The following is a 26,303-nucleotide window of genomic DNA, read 5'->3' on the forward strand; positions in this document are numbered from 1 at the left end:
ATGCCTCATAATGCCACTGAAATAGTCTTTCGAAGCCTTCTATTCTCGGAAAGGTTAATTTAGTGTTTTGCTTTATAATCCAACCGGTATGTCATGAACTCTTCAATTTTCAAAATAGCGCAACATCGGTTAAGTGATATAATATCAAAATTGCTATTGGTATCTGAGATCATCTACTACCAAATGAATAATTTAAAAAAAACGAGTGAATTGCAAGAAACCACCACATTTGGGGCTTATCTTGCAGAAAACAACGTGGTCGCTAATCATTTGCAAAATCCACCGCGGATTCACTAACAGTTTTGCAGATTGCACTGAACATGTGATTTCACGCGGTTGAGGGCGTTTCCGACAGGTGGGGCCCAATATGCGTGACGTGGCATAATGGACGCGCTGACGGCGCCGTTTGCTTCAGACAGACGCGGTCGGGTCGGTAGAGACAGACCGTCCACGCCCGACCAGATCTCGCTCGGTCTCCTCTCTGCTCCCACGCTCGCTCTCTCTGCTCCCACGCTCGCTCGCTCCCCTCCCATTTGCTCCTCTCCTCTCCGGTCGCCGCCGTCCGCCGTCCGCCATGGTGTCCTGGAGCGACAGTGAGAGCAATGAGGGCTCCGCCGCGCAGTACATCTCCTCCGACAACTCCCCTCTCAAGGTCAGAACCTTGTATTGCTCATTTGAGTTCTAGGGTTTCTATGGTTCAACATTGCTCGATGTGAACAAGTTTTTGTTGGATTTGAGGGGATAAGCACTGGTAGGAGGTTCATTGCCTGTGCCACTGAAGTAAGTTTCAAGTTTTGTTTGCAGCATTCCAATTCTTGTTCATGTTCTAGGGTTCATAGGTACTGTTCATGTTCTAGGGTTCATAGATACTGTTCATGTTCTAGGGTTCATATTTACTGAATTTAATTTTAGGGTTCGTAGGAACTGTTCTTAGTTGTAGTTTTCATAATGATTCATCATTAAATGAATCTGATTCTGGTACATTAACTGAATCAACTATGTAACTAAATCTGTAAGTAATGTCTGTAATTTTGAACTGAATTTTTGTATTGTAGGGTGTTGGAAATTGTGGATTAGTGCAGTGGGTAGATGAGCATTGGCCAGAGCATCTGCAGAATGCTATTCATAAGCTGTGGCTTATGTATGAGCATAGCCAGCATGATAACAAGATGGCATGCCTGGAGCATTCAAGCACTGTACACAATCTCACACAACAGAAAAAAGAGTTGCAGGAGACATATGAGAAGCTTGTTGAAGATGTGAACAACCTATTGGATTATAAGGATAGCCATCCTAAGGTAAACCAGAAGAATGATGCTAAGAACATTTCAGTGAGTGTGGAAAGCAGCATGAAAAAGGATACTGAGATCAAGAAATTGAAGGCTGTTGTTGACCAATTAAAGCAAATTCATGTAGCTCAAGCCAGTGTCATTAGGAATTTGAAGTTCAACCATCTTAAAGAGAAGGAAAAGTTGAGCTCTAATAAGAGGACTTTGGAGATTTGCTATGCTGACCTGAAAAAGAGAAGGATGACCTGAAGAAAGAGAAGGATAAGCTGGATTGTTGCATTGCTGAGCTGATGAAAGTGAAGGAGAAGTTGACCATGGAGAAGAGCACTCTTGCTTCCTGCATTGTTGAGCTGAAGACAACAGGTGATAGCAACAAGAGGAAGCTTCACCAGATCAAGGCTATTTGTGATGAGGACTAAGTTGTGTTGTTGTCTGAGAGTTGTGTGACCATGTGTGTCAATGATGTCTTTTGTAGTAGCTATGGAGGAAAGCTTGGAATGTGTTAAGCTTTATTGTGGTGAACCTTGGATTGTATGTTGTTTGTGAGAGTACTATGTCTGAGAGTAACTATGTTTGTTATTGTGGTGAACCTTGGATTAAGTTCAGTTTGTACCTGGCATACTAACAGAATACTGCTGGCATACATATATAGTATCTGCATAGATAGCTTGACATAGATAGCAAGTTCATACTAACTTAGATAGCAAGTTCATACTAACATAGCCTGACATAGATAGCAAGTTCATACTAACATAGATAGAACTGACGAAACTGAACTTTTTCTTCTACTGACGAATCTGAAGATAACATGTCACTCCTCCTCCTTCAGCATCTTCAGGCGTTGGGAGCGCCGCACTTCATTGTTGTTCACCGCCGCCCTCTTCTTCTTGGCTGGCGCTGGCTCCACCACCTCTTCACCGCTACCCTCCTCTTCTTGCTTGACGACGACGAGCTCTTGGTTGTCAGCGACCTCACAGCTTATCCACATCAATTGGGTTGTTCTTCTGCCCCTCGACGGCATGGAGGACGGGCGCCAGGAGCTGCACATCAGGCTCGTCGTCGGAGGAGTCGGAGGAGAGTACGACGACCTCGTCCACCTTGTCGTCAGAGGAGTAGCCATCAGATTCATAAGAGTCGTAGTCGTCAGAGGACTCGGACCCATGGATTGCACCTCTCCCAGTAGGCGTTGTTGATGGGGGCTTGGAGAGCGAGGACGGCGTCGGTGATGTCTTCCGCAGCGGCCGGCGGCGTGGTGGATGAGCGGTACATCCACCAACGGGCGCGCTGCCTGGGGTCGAGGGAGCGCCGCACCTCGCGCATCGCCCACAGGAGAATGGTCGCCGGCAGGACGGTGCGGCCGACAGGGAATGCACGCTGCCTTTCGGCAGGTGTCATCACCTTTACCAGGCCGAGGGCATGGTTCCTCAGCATCGCCAGACTGGGGAACCAGCGCGCGATCTCCCTGTATTGCGCGCGCAGCTCGTGGTTGTTGCCGGCGAGCTCTTCGATGGCCAGCTGCTAGTCCATGGCTATGCCGGTGGGGGTGGCTGTCGGCGGTGGTTTCGACGGGAGAGAGGGGGAAGAGGAGTGGCGGTGCGGGCGGCGAGCGGTAGGTGGACACGTATTAAAGGCAGAAACTGAAACGACTAGTTATACTAAACGGACGTTCACCACGCTGCCGGCCTCAACGCACTCTCAACACAGTGCGTACCTAACTAAATATAAGTAAAATTGCGGATGCTACTAAAACAACATCACTAGCACTATCCTATTAGTATTGAACCCCTGGTTACTACCCACTGGTCTTGGGTTCAATCCCCAGGCCAAACTATTTTTGTGCAATTTTTTTTTGGATTTAAAAAATAAATATGTCAGTAACTTCTTAAGGTTTTGTCGACGCCGAGGCACCCTAAATGCCCAAGTGGAGACATTTTGGGGTTTGTCGACACCGAGGCACCCAACTTCTTGCAACACATCATAACACATCATATCAACAGCATGAAAACTAAGATCATCATCATATCAACAATGAAACTATGCTCATCATCACAACAAGAGAATGAAAACTTCTTGCAAAACATCATAACTAATAAGTTCATCATCACATCATCATAACCAGAGTATCATAGTGCATGACAATCATTAAGTACATTACATAGTCCACCACTTGGACTTCAACTAACTGGTTTCAACATGAAATTCTTAATATTCTTCATCACAAACTAGCCAAAAAAGGCTGAATTAAATATGTTTCAACATTACATCACTTCTTGCTGCCTTGAGAACAATTGAACCATTCAGACATCTTGTATGATGGCTTTCTCACTCTTCCAGTACCTGACAGTCTTGGTGGTATGAATGTTTTTTGCCCTTGACCTAGCAGCAGTAGCAGAAGATGAACTAGGCCTATCAACAGCAGCAGAAGATGAGCTTGGCCTTGTTGGAGCAGGAACAGAAGGAGCTGCCCTAGGTACAACCCTAGCTGCAGTCCTAGCTGCAGCTAGAGCTCTTGCCCTTGCTGCTGGTGGAGCTGTCCTTGGTGTTGCACTGGTTGCAGAAGGAGCTCTTGCCCTTGCTTCTGGTGGAGCAGATGGAGCTGCCATTGGTGCATCAACTCTCATGTTCTCCTGCAGTGACAACATATAGATAGATTAGAACATAGTATTAAATATACGCAAGATTTAACCTGCAGTGACAACATATATAAATAAGATTTAACCTGGTGTTGGTTCCTTCTCATTGCTAGGGCTGGCTTTAGATTTTTGTGGCAGCTAGTGTACCTATGCCCTGTCAAGTTGCAATTGCTGTAGGTTATTGTTGCCATCCTTGAAGTATCTTTGGGAGCTAGCTTCTCAAACTGATTCTTTCCCCTCTTAGTCTGCTTCTTTCCTGGCTTGTCTCTAAAAACTGGTGACTCTATGTCAGGGGTCCCAGTATTTGGCCATAGATCAGGCCCAGGCCCAGGATACACAATTGGATTGTAGGCTGCTTGGTACATTGGTTTCTTGAAGAAATCACTAACAAAATCTTTTGGATGAAGTTTTGCCTTGTTAATTGCAGAAACACCATGCTTGCAAGGAACACCAGTCATGTCCCATTTTCTACACCCACATGTGTGCACTTGCAGATTAACTGCATATGTGCTTTCTCCACTGCTAACCTGGTATAGATCAGGTCCTGCTTTGATTGACTGACAATATCTAGCATGGTGTTTTGCTTCTTCTAGCTTCTCAGCATATGTTGGGCATATCTGCCACTTGGTTGTCTCAGTCCTGGTCCTATTGGCATTGAACTTAACTAGCAATTATGTTCTGATGCCATCAACCATGGTTTTAGTTGGTTTCCCTCTCACATTAAGTATCATTTTGTTGAACACTTCACTAATATGGTTAACAACCAAATCAGTTTTACAATTCTTGTCCATGGCATGTCTAGCCCATGTATGCTTGGGTATCTTTCTAAGCCATTTCCAAGGTGCATCACACTCTCTTTTCATGCCTTCCATTGCTTGTTCAAAACCATGCTCAGTATATGAATAACTAACCTGATCCATATACTTCTTTAACTCTTCACCTCTAAAGCCAGCTGTTTGAAAGTTCTGATAAATATGTCTAAGGCAGTATCTTTGAGGGCAATTTGGGAAGACATTGTTTATGGCTTCAAGAAGGCCCTGTTTAAATAACTAGTGTTCAAAATATAGTATAACAACACACTATTTGACAGTACTAAGCATGGTAAAACTTCAGTAAAAATAAGAATTATGATGTATGAGGTACCTTTTGTCTATCAGATATGATAGTGTACTTGCCATACTTCCCTGACTCACCACTAAGAGCATACTTGAGCTGGGTTAGAAACTAGGACCAGCTGGCAATGTCCTCCTTGTGAACAATAGCAAATGCAATGGGAAAGATGTTGTTATTACCATCTCTTCCAGTTGCAGCCAATATTTTTTGCCCTGTTGTCAACTTAACAAAGCAACCATCAACACCTACAACCAAACATAACACATTAGCACCAAACATAAACAAAATAAATGGAAAATATGTTGGGAAAATAATTATGCAAGTACCTATGAAGGGTCTGCAACCATTTAGGAAGTCCTCTTTGCAAGCATTGAGGCACATGAACAAGCCATGAAATCTAGGGTTTTTGCTAGGATGAAGCTTTAAATGCTTTGTTGTCACAATGCATCTACTTCCAGGATTGGTATCCAACATAGCTTGGAGGTAATCCCTTATCCTAGTGTATTGTGCCCTCTGATCTCCTTGGACAACTTCCTTAGCTGCTTTCCTTGCCATGTGAATGGACACTTCAATTCCATGTTGTTTCTTCAAATTGTCAATTATTGCCTGGACTGGTGTGTTATGTCAGACCTTAACTGTTGCTCACACTCATGTGCCAACTATCTTGCAGTGACTTTGGTGCTCTCTCCAACAGCAGGACAATTGTGATACAAGTTCATTTTCTTCATGCAAAATGTCTTCTCATGTGCAATTTGGAAAGCAGCAATGCAAAAAGGACAACCATCTGTACTGCAAACTACAATAACTCTATCTGAGCAATTCCTATGAAATGAGTAGTTCCTATTTTGTGAGATGTGAAATGTAAGGAGTGCCCTCCTGAACTGCTGGACATCTAGGAAACAAAGTTGCTTGACAAATTGTTCTTGTGGGTTTTCCCTCTCCTCATCATACCAAACCCTAACTTTATTCTTTTTGGCCCTGCTCTTCCTACCATTTGGTAGCTTAAATGGTGGAAGCTTAGCACAATCATTCTCTTCCTGACTTAAGTCACCTGGGTTGCTCTCCTCATCAGATGAAGGTGCCTAGTCTTGCTTTATGATTTGATCCAAACTTGCATGGGATCTTATTGTTGGCCCCTTCCCCCTCCTCTTACTTCCTCCTGTGCTGCTGCTACCTCCTGCACCGCTTCCTCCTACACTGCTTCCTCCTCTCAAGCCCTCATCTAGTGGCTACTCTTGTCCTTCCTCTTCATCTCTTCCTTCATTCTCCTCCTCCTCCTCATTTGGTCCATATAGCTCTTCTACATCAGTGTCTCCTTCAAAGTGATGTAGTGGATCATCCCTATGCCTCTTCATTACCTCCAACCTAGCCAATATGTCCTCATCTTCAAGATCTTCATCCTCATTTTCACTATCAGTGAACTCCTCAGCAAGAAGCTGTGGGAGTTTTCTTTTTGCTGCCTTGTACTTCTCTTTTTGTATCATATTACTCATGTACCTCTGAATTTCTTCATTTCTTTTCTGCTCCATCATCTGCTCAATGTGCTCTTGCTCTTGGTCTGTCTCCATGAAATACTCATGCCTCTCATTACCATTGTCCAAAGCAAACTCAGGTTCACTTGGGCCCTTTTGTTTCAACAAACAAGAGCTCTCCTGTGTGTTCATTACTTGGACTGGCTGTGGTTGGGGTTTCACTGGACTGGGGAAAAGAACTCCTGAATTGTCTACCTCATAGACAACTGGTACACCTATTTCTGACAAAGGAACCTGCTCTTCATAAGCATGACCAATGTTCAAATCAACTGGTCTAGGTGCATCACTTCTCATAACTGTAATGTTAACAACATTCTTTCCTTTACTAGCTATGTCATCCAACATTTCTTCCACCTTGTCATCATCAGTTAATTCTTCCATTCCTGACACACCAACTCCTGGATCTCTAACATAATACATAAAATCCCTTGAACTATAGCCTTCTACCTCTATTAGGGCAATGAGATTCCAGAATGTTATGTCTGATAAACAGATTGTTCTTTCCAAGTTATCTCTGTCTAGGAAATGGAACCTCACTTCCCATTCTTCATCATCCAAGCTACAAATTCAGATAAAAAATGCATTTAACAGTGTTCACAATTATTGTTAAGAGGTCTCATTGGTGGCAACAGAAATTCAGTTTACAATGTTAAAATCCAGTTAACAGTGTAAACAAAATTCAGTTAACAGCATGTAGTTATCAATAAATTCAGTTAATAGTTAACAATGTTCACAATATTCAGTTAACAGAGTTAAAATTGTTGGCAACAGAAATTCAGTTAACAGTGTTAAAATCTAGTTAACAGTGTTTAAAAATTCAGTTAACAATATACAGTGTTCAATAAATTCAGTACACAGTTAACAATTTACTGAAAATTCAGTTAACAGCTAACATTAACCCTAATGCTAGAACCCTAACACTACCTACCAGAGACGACGACCAAGCAGGAGGAAGCCACCTTCTCGCAGCATCTGCTGGTGGCGCCACACCGGTATGGCATGAAGAGGTTGAGCTGCTCTGCGGGGAGAGTCTGTGTAGGAGAATCGAGGTCGGCACGGTGGCGAAGTTGCTAGCGTCGGGCTGCTCACCGACGAACCTAGGTAGTATCTCCATGTCAATTAAAATAAACGAGAAATAGTGACTTCTAGTTCTATCTACTTTCCATCCATCACAGTCTAATAAGTATTATCTATCTAGCAGTGGCATCATGCTGAGAGCATTGCTATTCCTACATAAAGTTCTTACAAAATCTTTACGTACAATCAGAAATAAACTAGTACATAGATTTTCCGTAGCATTTTTGAAAAGCGAATTTCAAATATCTACAATGTAAGTGTCATTGCTATTTCATAGTTTACATCTAGCAGGCCATGCCCTTGAAATAGATCATATATACACAAGCATCAGAATCATTTCATATAGGACTGTGCTAACGCCCAGTTGACTGGACGTTAAGCAACATATCCGCATGATCGTAAGCCACGTTCCTCTTGCAACCCGCACGCTTGATTCCACCGATTTTTTTCTTCTTCAAAAACCGTATACGCCAATTGTAAATAGCTAGTGGTTTTTCTGGTTTTTGGCCACACAATATAAAAAGTAAATAAAAGTGCTAGAAAGGGGAGTTGAACCCAGGTCTATCCATTAGACTTTGAGCCCAATAACCAACTAAGCCACCTTTAGTTATTGTCTATTGTATATAAACAAGATTATTTGAACCTTTCGTTTTCTGTCATATCAGCGATAATTTTTTTTCCTTGGTAACTTTGGCATGACCAGCGTGATAACTACTCCCTCCCTTCAAAAATAGATGACTCAACTTTGTACTAAAGTTAGTATGAAGTTGGGTCATCTATTTTGGAATGGAGGGAGTATGACTTGAGCAACATGATAACTATACTATGATAAGCCTGATAACTATAATATGAGAAGGTTAATGACTATACCATGAGAAGCACGATAACTTTAGCATGGGGTAGTGGTAACTTCACACTGGGGTATGTTTCGACAAAAAAAGTTACCGGGACATGTTTCAACAACGTTTTTCATATGGGTAAAAAGCTATCAAATGTGTTGTATGTAAGTTATCGTGTCTGGTGCGTAAATTACCATGCTATTTGCACTAGATTATCAGGGCATATTTCTAGAACTTTTCGTCCAAGGTGAAAAGTTATCAGTGCGTTTATATGTAAGTTATCAGGTTAATTGTATGTAAGTTATCATCTTATTTACACAGAAGTTATCGGGGGTATATTTTAACAACTTTTTCACCTCGGATGGTCAAAAAAGTGGTATTTTATTTGAACTTGCCGGGAGCCAAGTAGTGGGTGAGTTGACTAGTGTGTTAAGATCTCAATATTGAAGTCTTGAGTTCAATTCTCTGCTTTTAGCACGATTTTTTAGGCTATAAAACTACAATATGAAAACTACTAGCATCAAGATTTGTTTCCAACATCTTTTTCTCCCAAAAATTATCAGGCTTGCGATGTGCGAGTTATCAAGCTATTCACACAAAAAATAACCGAGGGTATTTCATCAACGTTCCTCCCTCCACCCGGTCGCCAATTTACCAAGTCCTAGGTACATAAGTTATTAGATCAGCGATGTGTGAGTTACCATGATATTCACATAAAAGTTATCGGGGGTATATTTCATCACCTCTATTCACCAAAGTATCAGGACCGGGATGCATAAGTTATCAGGTCTCCAATTTATGAGTTACCATGCTATTCACACCAAAAGTTACCGTGGAATATTTCATCAACACCCACCGCCTATGCCAAAGTTATCGGGACTGAGTTATATAAGTTACCAGGTCTGTGATATGCGAGTTACCCTGATATTCACACAAAAGTGACCGAGGAGCATCCCCTGACTAGGGAGTATCCCCCCTTTTCCCTTCGAATCAAAGTTATAAATTCTTGGATGCACAAATTATCATGCTAGGAAAGTTTCAACAACTTTTTTGCCTTATGATCAAAGTTTGCCTACTGCCACCACAGAAAAGGGGAAGAAAATACAACATGATGCGCCATCTCATTTGATGGGCAAAAGAAAAAGGTGTATGTGCACACACGATAGAACTCATGGGTCAAATAAAAGATGTGATTCTGTTTGAACGTCAATGAGATACATGTGAGTTGGTTAGTGCAACATGATACTTTGGCATTGGCACACGTCCAAGGTTCGAACTCATGGGTCAAATAAAAGATGTGATTCTGTTTGAATGTCAATGAGATATATGTGAGTTGGTTAGTGCAACATGATACTTTGGCTTGGGCACACGTCCAAGGTTCGAATTCCATTAGACACGGTTATTTTTGTTGGCCAAATAAAATAGCATGCTTCATAAAAATCAAGCCAGGTGGGCCCTGATACGTCTCCAACGTATCTATAATTTTTGATTGCTCCATGCTACTTTATCTATTGTTTTGGACTATATTGGGCTTTATTTTCCACTTTTATATTATTTTAGGGACTAACCTATTAACCGAAGGCCCAACCCAGAATTGTTGTTTTTTTTGCCTATTTCAGTGTTTTGAAGAAACGGAATATCAAACGGAGTCCAAACGGAATGAAACCTTCGGGAACGTGATTTTCTCACCAAACGTGATCCAGGAGACTAGGAACCTACTCCAAGAAGTAACCGAGGAGGTCACAAGGGTGGGGGGGCGCCCCCCCTAGGCGCCTCCCCTACCTCGTGGGCCCCCTGTTGCTCCACCGACGTACTCCTCCTCCTTGGGGCCTGTTCCGGAGCTCTGCCGGAGGGGGCATCTACCACGGAGGGCTTCTACATCAACACCATAGCCTCTCCGATGAAGTGTGAGTAGTTTACTTTAGACCTTCGGGTCCATAGCTAGTAGCTAGATGGCTTCTTCTCTCTTTTTGGATCTCAATACAATGTTCTCCCCCTCTCTTGTGGAGATCTATTCGATGTAATCTTCTCTTTGCGGTGTGTTTGTTGAGACTTATTAATTGTGGGTTTATGATCCAGAATATCTATGAATAATATTTGAATCTTCTCTGAATTCTTTTATGTATGATTGAGTTATCTTTACAAATCTCTTCGAATTATCCGTTTGGTTTGGCCAACTAGATTGGTAGTTCTTGCAATATGAGAAGTGTTTAGCTTTGGGTTCAATCTTGCAGTGTCCTTACCCAGTGACAGAAAGGGTTGCAAGGCACGTATTGTATTGTTGCCATCGAGGATAACAAGATGGGGTTTTTATCATATTGCATGAATTTATCCCTCTACATCATGTCATCTTGCTTAAGGCGTTACTCTGTTTTTAACTTAATACTCTAGATGCATGCTGGATAGCGGTCGATGAGTGGAGTAATAGTAGTAGATGCCTATATACATGATCATACCTAGATATACTCATAATTATGCTCAATTCTGTCAATTGCTCAACAGTAATTTGTTCACCCACCGTAGAATACTTATGCTCTTGAGAGAATCCACTAGTGAAACCTATGGCCCCCGGGTCTATTCTCATCATACCAATCTCTATCACTTTATTATTTGCTTTGTTTTTACTTTGCCTTTTACTTTTCACTTTGCATCTATCTATCAAAAATACCAAAAATATTATTTATCATCTCTATCAGATCTCACCCTCGTAAGTGACCGTGAAGGGATTGACAACCCCTAATCGCGTTGGTTGCGAGTAGCTATCGTTTTGTGTAGGTACGAGGGACTTGTGCATGGTCTCCTACTAGATTGATACCTTGGTTGTTAAAAACTGAGGGAAAAACTTACGCTACTTTACTGCATCATCCTCTCCTCTTCGGGGAAAACCAACGTAGTGCTCAAGAGGTAGCAAGAAGAATTTCTCGCGCCGTTTCCGGGGAGGCTCACGCAAGCAAGTCAACCATACCAAGTACCCATCACAATCCCTATCTCTCGCATTACATTATTTGCCTCTCGTTTTCCTCCCCCCCCCCCACTTCACCCTTGCCATTTTATTCGCCCTCTCTTTCCCAATCTCCTCCTCTATTTCCGGTTTGCCTTTTTCCCCTTTGCCTTTTTGTTTTCTTGTGTGTTGGATTACTTGTTGCCATGGCGCAAGATAATACCAAATTGCGTGACTTCTCGAATACCAATACTAATGATTTCCTTAGTACTCCGATTGCTCCTCTTAATAATGATGAGTCTTGTGAAATCAATACCGCTTTGCTGAATCTTGTTATGAAAGATCAATTCGCCGGCCTTCCTAGTGAAGATGCCGCTACTCATCTAAACAATTTTGTTGATTTGTGTGATATGCAAAAGAAGAAAGATACGGATAACAATATTGTCAAATTGAAGTTATTTCCGTTTTCACTTAGAGATCGTGCTAAAATTTGGTTTTCGTCTTTGCCTAAAAATAGTATTGATTCTTGGAACAAGTGCAAAGATGCTTTTATCTCTAAGTATTTTCCTCCCGCTAAGATCATCACTCTTAGGAACGATATTATGAATTTTAAACAACTTGATCATGAGCATGTTGCCCAATCTTGGGAAAGAATGAAATTGATGCTTCGCAATTGCCCTACTCATGGTTTGAATTTATGGATGATCATACAAAAATTTTATGCCGGATTGAATTTTGCTTCTAGAAATCTTTTAGATTCGGCCGCGGGAGGCACGTTTATGGAAATTATGTTAGGAGATGCCACAAAATTGCTTGATAATATTATGGCCAATTATTCTCAATGGCACACCGAAAGATCTTCTAGTAAAAAGAAGCATGCTATAGAAGAAATCAATGTTTTGAGTGAAAAGATGGATGAGCTTATGAAGATGTTTGCTACTAAAAATGCTTCTCTTGATTCCAATGATATGCCTTTGTCTACTTTGATTGAGAATAATAATGAATCTATGGATGTGAATTTCGTTGGTAGGAATAGTTTTGGAAACAACGCGTATAGAGGGAATTTTAATCCCAGGACTTATCCTAGTAATCCTTCTAATAATTATGGAAATTCCTACAACAACTCTTATGAAAATTTTAATAAGATGCCCTCTGAATTTGAGAGTAGTGTTAAAGAGTTTATGAATTCACAAAAGAATTTTAATGCTTTGCTTGAAGAGAAATTGCTTAAAGTTGATGATTTGGCTAGGAACGTTGATAGAATTTCTCTTGAAATTGATTCTTTAAAGCTTAGATCTATTCCTCCTAAGCACGATATCAATGAGTCCCTCAAATCCATGAGAATTTCCATTGATGAGTGCAAGGAAAGAACCGCTAGGATGCGTGCTTCCAAAGATGCCTTTATTAAAGCGTGTTCTTCCAATTCCTATGAAAATCAAGATGAAGATCTAAAAGTTATTGATGTGTCCCCTATTAAATCTTTGTTTTGCAATATGAATCTTGATGGAACTGAATATGATCTTCCTTTACCTAGAAGGCGTTTTAAGAATTCGGAGTTTCTAGATCTTGATGATGAAATTGATGGAAGTGGGATTGAAAGAAATAAAACCTAGATGTTGCTAAACCCACTATTTTGGATCCCAAGGAAATTAATTATGAAAATTGCTCTTTGATTGGTTGTATTTCCTTGTTGCAATCCGTGCTAGATTCTCCTCATGCTTATAGTCAAAATAAGGCCTTTACCGAACACATTGTTGATGCCTTGATGCAATCTTATGAAGAAAAACTTGAGTTGAAAGTTTCTATCCCTAGAAAACTCTATGATGAGTGGGAACCTACTATTAAAATTAAAATTAAAGATTATGAGTTTCATGCTTTGTGCGATTTGGGTGCTAGTGTTTCAACTATTCCCAAAACTTTGTGTGATTTGCTAGATCTCCGTGACTTTGATGATTGCTCTCTAAACTTGCATCTTGCGGATTCCACTATTAAAAAGCCCATGGAAAGAATTAAGGATGTTCTTATTGTTGCAAATATGAATTATGTGCCCATAGATTTTATCGTTCTTGATATAGATTGCAATCCTTCATGTCCCATTATTCTTGGTAGACCTTTCCTTAGAACGATTGGTGCAATTATTGATATGAAGGAAGGGAATATTAGATCCCAATTTCCCTTAAAGAAGGCATGGAACACTTCCCTAGAAAGAAAATAAAATTACCATATGAATATATCATGAGAGCCACTTATGGATTGCCTACCAAAGATGGCAAAACCTAGATCTATCCTCGCTTTTATGCCTAGCTAGGGGCGTTAAACGATAGCGCTTGTTGGGAGGCAACCCAATTTTATTTTTGTTTTTTGTTTTTGTTTCTGTTTAGGAATAAATAATCCATATAGCCTCTGTTTGGATGTGGTTTTATGTTTTAATTAGTGTTTGTGCCAAGTAGAACCTATAGGATAACCTACGATGATAGTTGATTTGATTCTGCTGAAAAACAGAAACTTTGCGCGCACGAATATAACTTTGTTAAATCACAGGAACGTGCTTTTGCGTTTATTCTTTTTGCTGCTGTTCAATAGACAAATTGTCCAGGACTTCCTATTTTGGTAGAATTTTTAGAGTTCCATAAGTTTGCGTTAGTTACAGATTGCTACAGACTGTTCTGTTTTTGACAGATTCTGTTTTGCGTGTGTTGTTTGCTTATTTTGATGAATCTATGGCTAGTAAAATAGTTTATAATCCATAGAGAAGTTGGAATACAGTAGGTTTAACACCAATATAAATAAAAAATGAGTTCATTACAGTACCTTGAAGTAGTCTTTTGTTTTCTTTCACTAACGGAGCTCACGAGATTTCTATTGAGTTTTGTGTTGTGAATTTTCAAGTTTTGGGTGAATTCTTTTGATGGATTATGGAACAAGGAGTGGCAAGAGCCTAAGCTTGGGGATGCACATGGCACCCCCAAGATAATCCAAGGACACCAAAAAGTCAAAGCTTGGGGATGCCCCGGAAGGCATCCCCTCTTTCTTCTACTTCCATCGGTAATTTACTTGGAGCTATATTTTTATTTACCACATGTTATGTGTTTTGCTTAGAGCGTCTTGTATCATTTGTGTCTTTGCTTGTTAGTTTACCACAATCATCCTTGTTGTACACACCTTTTGAGAGAGCCATACATGAATTGGAATTTGCTAAGAATACTCTTTGTGCTTCACTTATATCTTTTGAGCTTGATAGTTTTGCTCATAGTGCTTCACTTATATCTTTTGAGCGTGATAATTTTTGCTCTACTACTTCACTTAGATCTTTTAGAGCACGGTGCTGGATTTGTTTTAAATAAACTATTGATCTCTCATGCTTCACTTAGATTATTTTGAGAGTCGTTAATAGCATGGTAATTTGCTTAATTATAATATACTTGGTATTCAAGATATGTGAAACTTTCTTTTGAGTGTGTTGAATACTAAGATAAGTTTGATGCTTGATAATTTTTTTGAGATATGGAAGTGCTAATATCAAAGTAATGCTAGTTGGGTGATTATGAATTTAAAGAATGCTTGTGTTGAAGTTTGTGATTCCCGTAGCATGCACGTATGGTGAACCGCTTTGTGATGAAGTTGGAGCACAATTTTATTAATTGATTGTCTTCCTTATGAGTGGCGATCGGGGATGAGCGATGGTCTTTTCCTACCAATCTATCCCCTAGGAGCATGCGCGTAGTGCTTTGGTTTTTGATGACTTCTAAATTTTGGCAACAAGTGCATGAGTTCTTATGATTAATGTTGAGTCCATGGATTATACACACTCTCACCTTTCCGCCTTTGCTAGCCTCTCTAATACCGCGCACTTTTCGCCGGTATCATACACCCACCATATACCTTCCTCAAAACAGCCACCATACCTACCTATTATGGCATTTCATAGCCATTCCGAGATATATTGCCATGCAAATTTCCACCGTTCCGTTTATTATGACACGCTCCATCATTGTCATATTGCTTTTTGCATGAACATGTAGTTGACATTGTATTTGTGGCAAGACCACCTTCATAATTTTCATACATGTCGCTCTTGATTCATTGCATATCCCGGTACACCGCCGAAGGTATTCATATAGAGTCATATTTTGTTCTAAGTATCGAGTTGTAAGAAAAATAAAAGTGTGATGATCATTATTATTAGAGCATTGTCCGAGTGAGGAAAGGATGATGGAGACTATGACTCCCCCATAAGTCAGGATGAGACTCCGGATGAAAAAAAGAGGCCATAAAAAAAGAGAAAAGGCCCAAACAAAAAAAGAGAGAGAAAAAGAGAGAAGGACAATGCTACTATCCTTTTACCACACTTGTGCTTCAAAGTAGGACCATGATCTTCATACTAAAAAAGTCTCATATGTTGTCACTTTCATATACTAGTGGGAATTTTTCATTATAGAACTTGGCTTGTATATTCCAATGATGGGCTTCCTCAAAAGTGCCCTAGGTCTTCGTGAGCAAGCAAGTTGGATGCACACCCACTTAGTTTCTTTTGTTGAGCTTTCATATACTTATAGCTCTAGTGCATCCGTTGCATGGCAATCCCTACTCACTCACATTGATATCTATTGATGGGCATCTCCATAGCCCGTTGATATGCCTAGTTGATGTGAGACTATCTTCTCCTTTTTGTCTTCTCCGCAACCACCATTCTATTCCACCTATAGTGCTATGTCCATGGCTCAATTGCGTGAAAATTGAAAGAGTTTTGAGATTACTAAAGTATGAAACAATTGCTTGGCTTGTCATCGGGGTTCTGCATGATTAAATATTTTGTGTGATGAAGATAGAGCAACAGTCAGACTATATGATTTTGTAGGGATAACTTTCTTTATCCATGTTATTTTGAGAAGACATGATTGCTTTGATTAGTATGCTTGAAGTATTATTACTTTTATGTCAATATGAACTTTTGTCTTGAATCTTTCGGATCTGAATATTCATGGCACAATTAAGAAGATTTACATTGAAATTATGCCAAAGTATCACTCCGCATCAAAAATTCTTTTTTATCATTTACCTACTCGAGGACGAGTAGGAATTAAGCTTGGGGATGCTTGATACGTCTCCAACGTATCTATAATTTTTGATTTCTCCATGCTACTTTATCTATTGTTTTGGACTATATTGGGCTTTATTTTCCACTTTTATATTATTTTTTGGACTAACCTATTAACCGGAGGCCCAACCCAGAATTGCTGTTTTTTTGCCTATTTCAGTGTTTCGAAGAAACGGAATATCAAACGGAGTCCAAACGGAATGAAACCTTCGGGAACGTGATTTTCTCACCAAACGTGATACAGGAGACTTGGACCCTACTCCAAGAAGTAACCGAGGAGATCACGAGGATGGGGGGCGCCCCCCTGGGCGCGCCCTCCTACCTCGTGGGCCCCCTGTTGCTCCACCGACGTACTCCTTCCTCCTATATATACCTACGTACCCCCGACAGATCAGAGACGGAGCCAAAAACCTAATTCCACCGCCGCAACTTTTTGTATCCACGAGATCCCATCTTGGGGCCTCTTCCGGAGCTCCGCCGAAGGGGGCATCTACCATGAAGGGCTTCTACATCAACACCATAGCCTCTCCGATGAAGTGTGAGTAGTTTACTTTAGACCTTTGGGTCCATAGCTAGTAGCTAGATGGCTTCTTCTCTCTTTTTGGATCTCAATACAATGTTCTCCCCCTCTCTTGTGGAGATTTATTCGATGTAATCTTCTTTTTGCGGTGTGTTTGTTGAGACCGATGAATTGTGGGTTTATGATCCAGAATATCTATGAATAATATTTGAATCTCCTTTGAATATTCTTTTATGTACTAGTTTCAACGCACGGGCGTTCTTCTTTCATGATTGCACCAATGCACCTATACAAATGTAATGTATATAGCTAGGTGGAAGCCCGCCACAATACCCCATCTGAATAATAAATATATGACTCGCTACTCAAATTTCACATGTATAGAAAAAATAAAATCCACTCCACTTAAATTGTAATTCGACAATGTATACAGAGAGAGCACTAATAATTACTCCCTTCGTAAAGAAATATAAGAGCGTCTAGTGATCTACACACTCTTATATTTCTTTATAGAGGGAGTATCTATTATAAACTAAGATCTCCTTGATGTGCTTGAGAAATTCCTATAAAACGTCAGGAATATTGTCTTTCGCTTCACTCGCATGGTACTTGTATACAAGTATAATAAATTTTCATTCTCAACTCATAACCATCCTGCACAAGCAATATATATATAGTTAGCATGAAAATTTCACATGGGAGATTTATGAATGTGCAACATAGAATACTCATCATGCATTGTATACAAAACCTGGTTATATATACAATTAGTGTCTTACTTTATCTGGATGCCCCCTCTATGACTCTGCCATGGTTGCCTCCATGGTGTGTGAATAGAGCATAAACTTTAATCTCCCAACATTTCAACACATGACTAAGGAAATTAAATGAAATAAAAAGTAAGACTTTTCGGTGATGTTTCTTCAAAAAAAGGCAAACAGTAGGGGAACCCCCTACTGTGTAATTTTCATTAACAGAACAAGGAAAAGGGGGAGTAACGTACAAAGTTACATGATTACATAGGGGTAGAGGATACCCCTAAAAGAAAAAGAAAAATTGAAGTCTAAGGATCAAAAGCTCAAGACACAGAGGAGATCCAAGCACTCACAGTGGACTTTGGTTTTAACTCTATGTGACCAGATCCATCCAGACAAAGATGCTTGCTTCCCTTAAAAAAACTCCAAGCATTCATCTGTTTCCAAATATTCCACATCGCAAAAGAGATTATCTCCAAGAAACAAGGGGCCAGCAAAACTATCTTTAGCTATCTGAAAAAGAGGCAAAATATGTTAATTTGCCCCCCAATGAAATATCATACGTCACCAACACTGCTGAGAAAATCTGTAACTAAAAAAAATAAATGCCCCCTGGTTTACCATCATTGCTGTGAGTGTTCAACTTCCAAGAAAAAAAGATATGCATCCGACAGAATATATCAAGTTGTATGTTTTCTATTAGATGCGACGAGACAAGCTAAAAAAAGATGCAGCCATTATCTTCGTCAGTAAGCTATAGTATGTAGATTCAGCTTAAGCATGATGCCATACTAATGCACAATGAAATATAGCATGATGCAATCATCAGTGACAGAATCAGATCCCTTGGTGCCATTCCAGACATCAAGATCTGACACCGTTGCAACATAACTGTTGAGATGAGGTTCCTTGGCCTAGCAGGTAGATTCAGCTTAAGCATGTGCTCTCGACAGTAAGCTATCCCCATTGCCATTTGAAGTTGGGTCATCCAGTCCAGGTTCTCAGTATCTTTGACTGCAACATAACTGCGGTAAAAAAAGAACTACAGAATAATCCAAAGCATTATCAAATACTGATTATTAGCAATTGTTGGCTACCAACACATGCTAAAACTGTTGAACTGGCTGCACCTTACAGGAACCATACTGTTGACAGTAAGAAAATTAATAGAATCAGTACACACCTACAATGGAGATGCTCGAAGAGAGCCCTATTTTGACCTTATTCAAACATCATACCTCTGATGAAAGGATTTTGTTCTTCACCAATAGCCAAGCAGATTCATAAAGTTCTCGTGGCCCACTTTGAATAAACTTGAGATCCAATAAACATCTTTTCGAGCATTGTGGGAAACCCTAGGTCCAGTTCTCCAGATCGGATGGTGGCGGCTTCGCAACGTCGTTCTCCTTCTTGAAGGCGCTATCTTGCTTGCTTGCGGCGTCCCCAGTGTTGGATTTGGAGATGCACGATGTCATGCTTGTTTGGTCTGCCTCCCTAGTTCTAGGATTGGTGGGTTTAGTTGTGTATTTTCCATGTTCGGGCTGAGCATCCCTTGTCTCTCTGCTCCGGGTTCCATGTTCATGCCTTTGCACGTTCATGTCATGTGTTGTACCCTCGACTGTACTCATTCTATTTTCTATTAATGGAATGATACACAAGCTTTGCGTATTCACGAAAAAAACATATGCCCCTATGAAAAAATGTAATGCGCATGATCTGAATCCATTAAGTGCAACTTTCTCCTACCTATAACTTGAAGTTGCTACTTTGGGAATGTGCAAGAATCCCTGAACCAAGAGTGAATCAACCGTGTGAAATAATTTTTCAGCACATACTTGCTGTTCTTGCCCCTTAAATATATTCAACTAATTTTTGAATATTTTGTTTGTGAATCATCACTCCCTAACTGTTTTACCAGTATATCATGCGCCTTGGTTTCATGCTGCCACCAAAATCATGAAGTCAGTAAAATGTGTCACAATGTTATTCCGCCATTTTTTCGTCAGAACTAACCTAAACTGAAAGCTTGTATGCACCCATACAGCTAAATGCAATGGCGAGAGCATGATAGCGAACTGTTGTTTGAATATGACCTGGGCCTAAAAGGCACTCATTCTTCTTAAATGCTTCCTGAAGATACCTAAGAGCAGTACTCATATTGCTCGCATCCTGGTACATCATTGCCACATTTATAAGAGTTGCCGCAACATCCGGATGATCAGGACCTAATCCAACATTCACTCATTGGCGAGGTCTGCATGACTACATCTTTTAGCATCAGGCTAATCTGTTATACTGCGTCAACTCTGCAAGCTCCAGTGATTATCTAGTGTATTCATGTAATACTTTAAGCAGGAAAAATGTAAGTTCTAACAGGTTGAAAGAAGAGATTAGCCAGTCGATAATTCTTCCTTTGAGCTTCTACACACAAGTTAGCCCAAAAAGGGGGAAATAGAATACAGTTTCTACGCCATAAGAAGAAATGTTAAAATATAGAAACAAACAACAATCTTATACCTCGAGATGTAGGACTACATGTCCAAATTGAAGTCCAATCAAACATGTGACAACCTCCATACATAGCCGATAAGCAAAAAAATAGACAGTTAAAACTTACCAAGTTAAATTCAAGTTGATTTACAAACTATAGTCAATGATCAAAATTGCAGGCAGTGATGAAGAGTAGATAAATTACTGATCAAAGCAGTTGTTTAGGATCAAATGAAGCCTGACACCATGATTGGGCATCAGGAGGAAGCAGTCCATTTTCTAGATAATCTATGCCACATTCCTGCAGTAATAAAGCATAAACAGTGATTGGAGACTCAAAAAGAAGGGAGAGAAAGAAATACTTGTGAGAGATCTTGCGTTTGCACTTACTGTAGTACCTTCGTACGTCCATAAATCCTTCGTCTATAGAGGGGATCACTTTCCAAGATTGTAATGTTAACCATGCCAACTGCAGTGCGAGCTGGTCTGGTGTCTCCTCTTACTCCACATCTCACCTAACAAATTCATTAGGCATGAATTTTGTTTTCTACAATGAAAATTTTTAGCCAAAAAAGAAAGAAGACTTTGCATCACCTACAAAGGATAACTTCTTTGTAGAAGGAGGATCATAGATACATTAAAAAGAGAAGTATAAATGATCAAGCGGGGAAAAACTGCAAACTCGGAAACAAAATAAACTGGAAAATGGGAAGCTCGTTTCCAGTATGGCTTAGTCTACCTCTAGTGGATTGTGTGGTGATGGCATGCAAGGAATTAGTTAGATGATATAGGGGAGGGGAAGGCACAAACCATGGCTCAGGGAACACCGTCGGGTAGGGTCGGATGGGCGTGCACAACAGAGGTCTGCTGCGAGCCTCGCCAGCTTCGGGGTCGCTTGCTGCAATGCCACATTGTCGTCGGTGTCAGTGGCCACCGCTGCAATGGGCATCTACGCGGCGTCACGTAACGAGATTGTTGTGTCAGTGGAGTGGCTGCATGCCAAATTCCTTTTTGGATTTTGGCACCCTTCCTCTCCAAGTGCCGCTCCTTAGTTCCTTGTAGCCTTAGTTCACGCAATCAAAAAGCAATTATCACTTAAATATATATCATGGCCATCAGGTAAGTTAGCTCTGCAATATTTCCAGAAACTTTAACTGGCTAGTTCAGTTTTCAGAAGTCAATTATTACCTATCTTATGATCAAATTACTTAGTCCTATTATGTCGGTGAAAAAATATGTACAACAATCAGTAAGCACCAATATAAATAATTTCATTGCAACCACCAGACATGCCCCCAATCTTGTTATCTCCGTGTACTCCCAATCTCCTTATCTCTGTGTACTGGAAGAATAGTAACTAAGGATTTTTGACAAGCTTGTAGTGCAAGAATGTACACTCTAATGTTTGATCTTTTAGATACATTGTTTATTTTTCTGGAAGACGTCCTAACTGTGCCTAGCTTCCAACACCAAGAATCGATAACAACAAAAACTAAGTTCAGGTATAACAAGATGAATACAGAGAGGATTCCTAAAAATAAAACATGGAAATAACTCAGCTCAAGCACTTCCAAATATTCCTCATTTTTCATGTGCAGCTGAAGTTGTTGAACTCAATATCTGCATGACAATTGATAATTGACTGCCAATATCTAGTTATGTGACACAATATGGGTTACTAATTATAATGATATTAGGTATGGTTTAAAGCAGTCATTTACTGAAATATCTGTACATGATTAAGAAAAATGATTTGAAATTATGTAACAACAAAGAGTTTGCAACAACACCAATAGGCTGGTTGTCGATCTATGTGCAAGAACAGCCATAATAAATTGATGAACATGTATAATAGCATCACAAACCTCTGAAAAATTAATAAACCATCGAAATTGTCTACATTCACCTGTCCACTCTAATGAATAGTACCACATGTCCATATTCACGTATTTAAGCTTAGCAAATGTCTGCAAATCCTGCAAAAAATATTCCATGATGATGCAAAGAAACGTAGTTAGCTTCCTAACTAAGATGCATAAATAAGAAGGTATAGAAAAGAAAAACAAAAGTTGATTATCCACTCCCAACGTAATGAAAGAAGGGAAGAAAGAACACCGGCTTGTTGGTCCAGGCATACTGGCTTCCGCCCTATCGTTGTTGAAGTCACCGTCCTTGTCCCTTTTTGCTATGACTAAAAGCAAATGTAGATATGGATAAAGAACAATTGTGAGATGTACAACCTGAATAACATGCGACATGAATAACATGCGACTTTCATACCAGTCAAGCTGAGCTGGATTGGCACATGGAGAAAGAACCTGAGCGACATTTGAGACAGAAGTCAACAAGTCAACAATCTTATGCAGGAAGTGGTCAAGCATAACATCACTTGCCCGGCCGGAGTCGTCGGCAACAACTTGTATATCTGCTGGAAGAGAAAAGTGCTAGACAAATCAGCGCCTCACCCTCTCTCGATACAAACATTTCTGTTCCTTGTAAGTTACTGCACACATAATGTTCATACAAAGTTCCAGTATTTACAAAGTTACCCCAAATTGCATCAAATGCACACAGGGGAGAAGGAATGCACCGTACTTCTCTAGATCCAGCCCGTAGGGTATGGGGAAGATAGCAGCAGGAAGAGGCCCCCCTCCTCTTCAGCGTCGGTCATCGATCCTAGGCGATGACCACTGTGTCGGTCCACGCCCGCTAGGCTCCACTGCATGGTCGACGTCGTCCTCCAGCGTCGGGCTCACGCATGCAAGCCATGGTGGAGGGGAGTCGACGGTGATGGCTTGAGGAGGAGGAGGAGGAGGAGGAGGTGGTGGTGGTCGTCGGGAGGCACCGCGTCGGCATGAGGTGGCCCGCAAGTCCACCACCCACACCGGTGGCGGCCATCAGCGCCCCTTGGTGTGGTGGCGTCGCGTGGAGGCGTGGAGTGCAGGCGCCGTGCGTGGGTCAGAAGGACGTGGATGGTCCGGGTAGGAGCGGCGGTAGCGCAGGAGGTACAGACGGAGAGAAGGAAATGGCTCGAGATTGAGGTGCGGTGGCGGTGGCGGCGGGTGGAGAAGGGGAGAGGAGCGATGGCTAGCTAGGGATCGAGGGAGCGGGGCATGTGCGCTGTTTTTTCTGGATTTTTTTCTCCACCGGTTCGGTGTGTGGGAGGGAGCTAATGTTACGTACGAGGCGTGGTGGGAGGTGGAACAAAAAAACGGACGAAAAATAACCGACGAAAATTAGGAGTAGAGATGACGAAAAAAAACGATGGTGGGAGGATGACGAAAATAAACCAGCGAAAATTAACCGCGCGGACTATTCACCAACTGCTCCATTAGGACTAGAGATGATTGAGTTATCTTTGCAAGTCTCTTCGAATTATCCGTTTAGTTTGGCCAACTAGATTGATAGTTCTTGCAATGGAAGAAGTGTTTAGCTTTGGGTTCAATCTTGTGGTGTCCTTATCCAGTGACAGAAAAGGTTGCAAGGCACGTATTGTATTGTTGTCATCGAGCATAACAAGATGGTGTTTTATCATATTGCATGAATTTATCCCTCTACATCATGTCATCTTGCTTAAGGCGTTACTCTGTTTTTAACTTAATACTCTAGATGCATGCTGAATAGCGGTCGATGAGTGGAGTAATAGTAGTAGATGCAGAATAGTTTTGATCTACTTGTCTCGGACGTGATGCCTATATACATGATCATACCTAGATATACTCATAATTATGCTCAATTCTGTCAATTGCTCAACAGTAATTTGTTCACCCACCGTAGAATATTTATGCTCTTGAGAGAATCCACTAGTGAAACCTATGGCCCCCGGGTCTATTCTCATCATACCAATCTCTATCACTTTATTATTTGCTTTGTTTTTACTTTGCCTTTTACTTTTCACTTTGCATCTATCTATCAAAAATATCAAAAATATTATTTATCATCTCTATCAGATCTCACCCTCGTAAGTGACCGTGAAGGGATTGACAACCCCTAATCGCGTTGGTTGCGAGTAGCTATCGTTTTGTGTAGGTACGAGGGACTTGTGCGTGGTCTCCTACTGGATTGATACCTTGGTTCTAAAAAACTGAGGGAAATACTTACGCTACTTTACTGCATCATCCTCTCCTCTTCGGGGAAAACCAACGCAATGCTCAAGAGGTAGCAGGCCCCAAAATTAATGCGTGTGAATGGCAGTTGCCAAAGTCAGCACGGAAGGCAGTAAAAGTTGCGGCCCACCTGCCCATAATTCCCTCCCCACAAATCACGTGAGTAACAGATCCTTTCCTAACATAGTGACATGGCTGTGGGATCGTGATCGTACGACTAAAAAGTCATTCGGACCTGTTGCAATGGTTCAGACCACAGAAGCAACGCGCGTTGTTGGATTCGAATCGGACGGCAACGAGATCGTGCGGATCTGTTGCAAACTGCCAGTCGACAGGATTTTAGCTTTCTCGTTTCATATATATGCAAGCAAGAGAAACAAAGTTCCATATAGCAGGAAGCAGAAATATTGCTTTATTTTAAGTTAATCATGATCGACGCCACATAAATTCACATATAGTTCTGGTTATTTAAACCTCCATACATTCAGCACATGACAGTGGTAACAAATTAAATTTTATTGGAGAAGTGCACCATGTCTACCAAACACTGTTGCACGTCTCTGTTTATCTTTTGCTTCCTTCAATCACGCTCAAAGCTGGAAAAAGAAAAAACAACGAAATGTCAAGCGATGTGAAACAAAAGGGAAAATAGTGGACAGTAAATAATAGTTTTGTTCACATGTAACAAAGAGCACAATATACTATTTTAAAGCAATGAAAACAATTTTAGAACGAAAACGTCCGTCGCGAGCACCATCAAGCAATTAGAGCTCTAAGCAAAGAAGGGGCCCAATCATCCTCAACCTCGAACTGAAGATTAATACTCAGGCCGGTTCACTTGGTATAAACCAATCCTAAAGCAACGATCACATTAGCACGCACTAACATCGTAGCCACCAGGTTCATAATGTTCAATAGAAGATTGATTCTCCCTAGGTCAGTGTTCGTCACACTAACAACCATCACTGGAGCCTGACTTCAGGGAGCACAACTTCCACGTGACAGCCGGTAGCGCAGTTCGTTTAACAAACTCTGTTTCTAGAATGGTTGCGTAGCTCTCCTGCCATTCAAAGAACTTGCATCGACCAGACTGAAAATTTCAACAAGAAAAAGAAGAACCAGTACATAATGGTGCATCGGATATGCAATAAGCAGTAACAATTAGATCTTCGGCATGTTGCATTTCCTAAGTCCAACACAACAACCGTAAACTAAGTTCGAAGACCGAATATCACATACTCCCTCCGTCTCAAAATAAGTGTCAACTTTGTACTACCTTTAGTGCAAAGTTATATTAAGATTGAGACAATTATTTATATTAAGGTTGAGACAATTATTTTGGAACGGTGGTGTAAAACTTATGGTTTGGAAAACTGCACGATACCCTAATACGAGTGTTGCTATCTCATATATATAGGGGTACACCAAATGTATAATACAAGATACAAGGTCATGTACAGAGGCTATGTATAATACAGTCTAACACCCCCCCTTAATCTTAATCGTGGCCTGAAGTACATAGCTAGTTAATATTGCGCTTACAACCTTCAAGTTGAGGCTGTGATAGTGGTTTCGTGAAGATGTCAGCAAGTTGATCTTTGGAGGAGATAAACTTGATGTGAAGTAGCTTCTGTCCAACGCATCCCCTCACAAAATGATAGTCAGCTTCGATGTGTTTCGTCCGAGCATGAAATGCCGTATTAGACGAAAGATACGTTGCGCCAATGTTGTCACACCAATGGACCGGTGGTTGACCTTGAGAGACTCCCAATTTCTCTCAATATGGATTTTACCCATATAATCTCCGCTGTGGAATTAACAACCGCCTTGTACTCAGCTTCATGCTACTGCGAGATACTGTGGCTTGCTTGCGAGCACTCCAAGTGATCAAGTTAGGACCAAAGATCACT

At 40.8% G+C, this 26,303-nt stretch overlaps 1 long non-coding RNA gene and 1 pseudogene across 2 annotated transcripts; one reads left to right on the plus strand and one right to left on the minus strand.

Annotated features, from left to right (window-relative positions):
• The first annotated feature begins 574 nt into the window (after positions 1-574).
• Positions 575-1,708, plus strand: LOC119282816 (annotated as a pseudogene).
• Positions 1,709-18,958: 17,250 nt separating this feature from the next.
• Positions 18,959-21,351, minus strand: LOC119281941. 2 transcript variants are annotated; one of them, XR_005138584.1, is made up of 3 exons: positions 21,098-21,351; positions 20,686-20,802; positions 18,959-20,588 (listed from the first exon to the last, which is right to left on the minus strand). It is a non-coding gene; the product is annotated as an uncharacterized LOC119281941 (long non-coding RNA). The 2 variants fall into 2 exon arrangements; XR_005138583.1 differs by having other exon boundaries at positions 20,678-20,802.
• Positions 21,352-26,303: the final 4,952 nt, after the last annotated feature.

This window comes from Triticum dicoccoides, chromosome 3B (assembly GCF_002162155.2).
Source record: "Triticum dicoccoides isolate Atlit2015 ecotype Zavitan chromosome 3B, WEW_v2.0, whole genome shotgun sequence".
NCBI lineage: Eukaryota > Viridiplantae > Streptophyta > Magnoliopsida > Poales > Poaceae > Triticum > Triticum dicoccoides.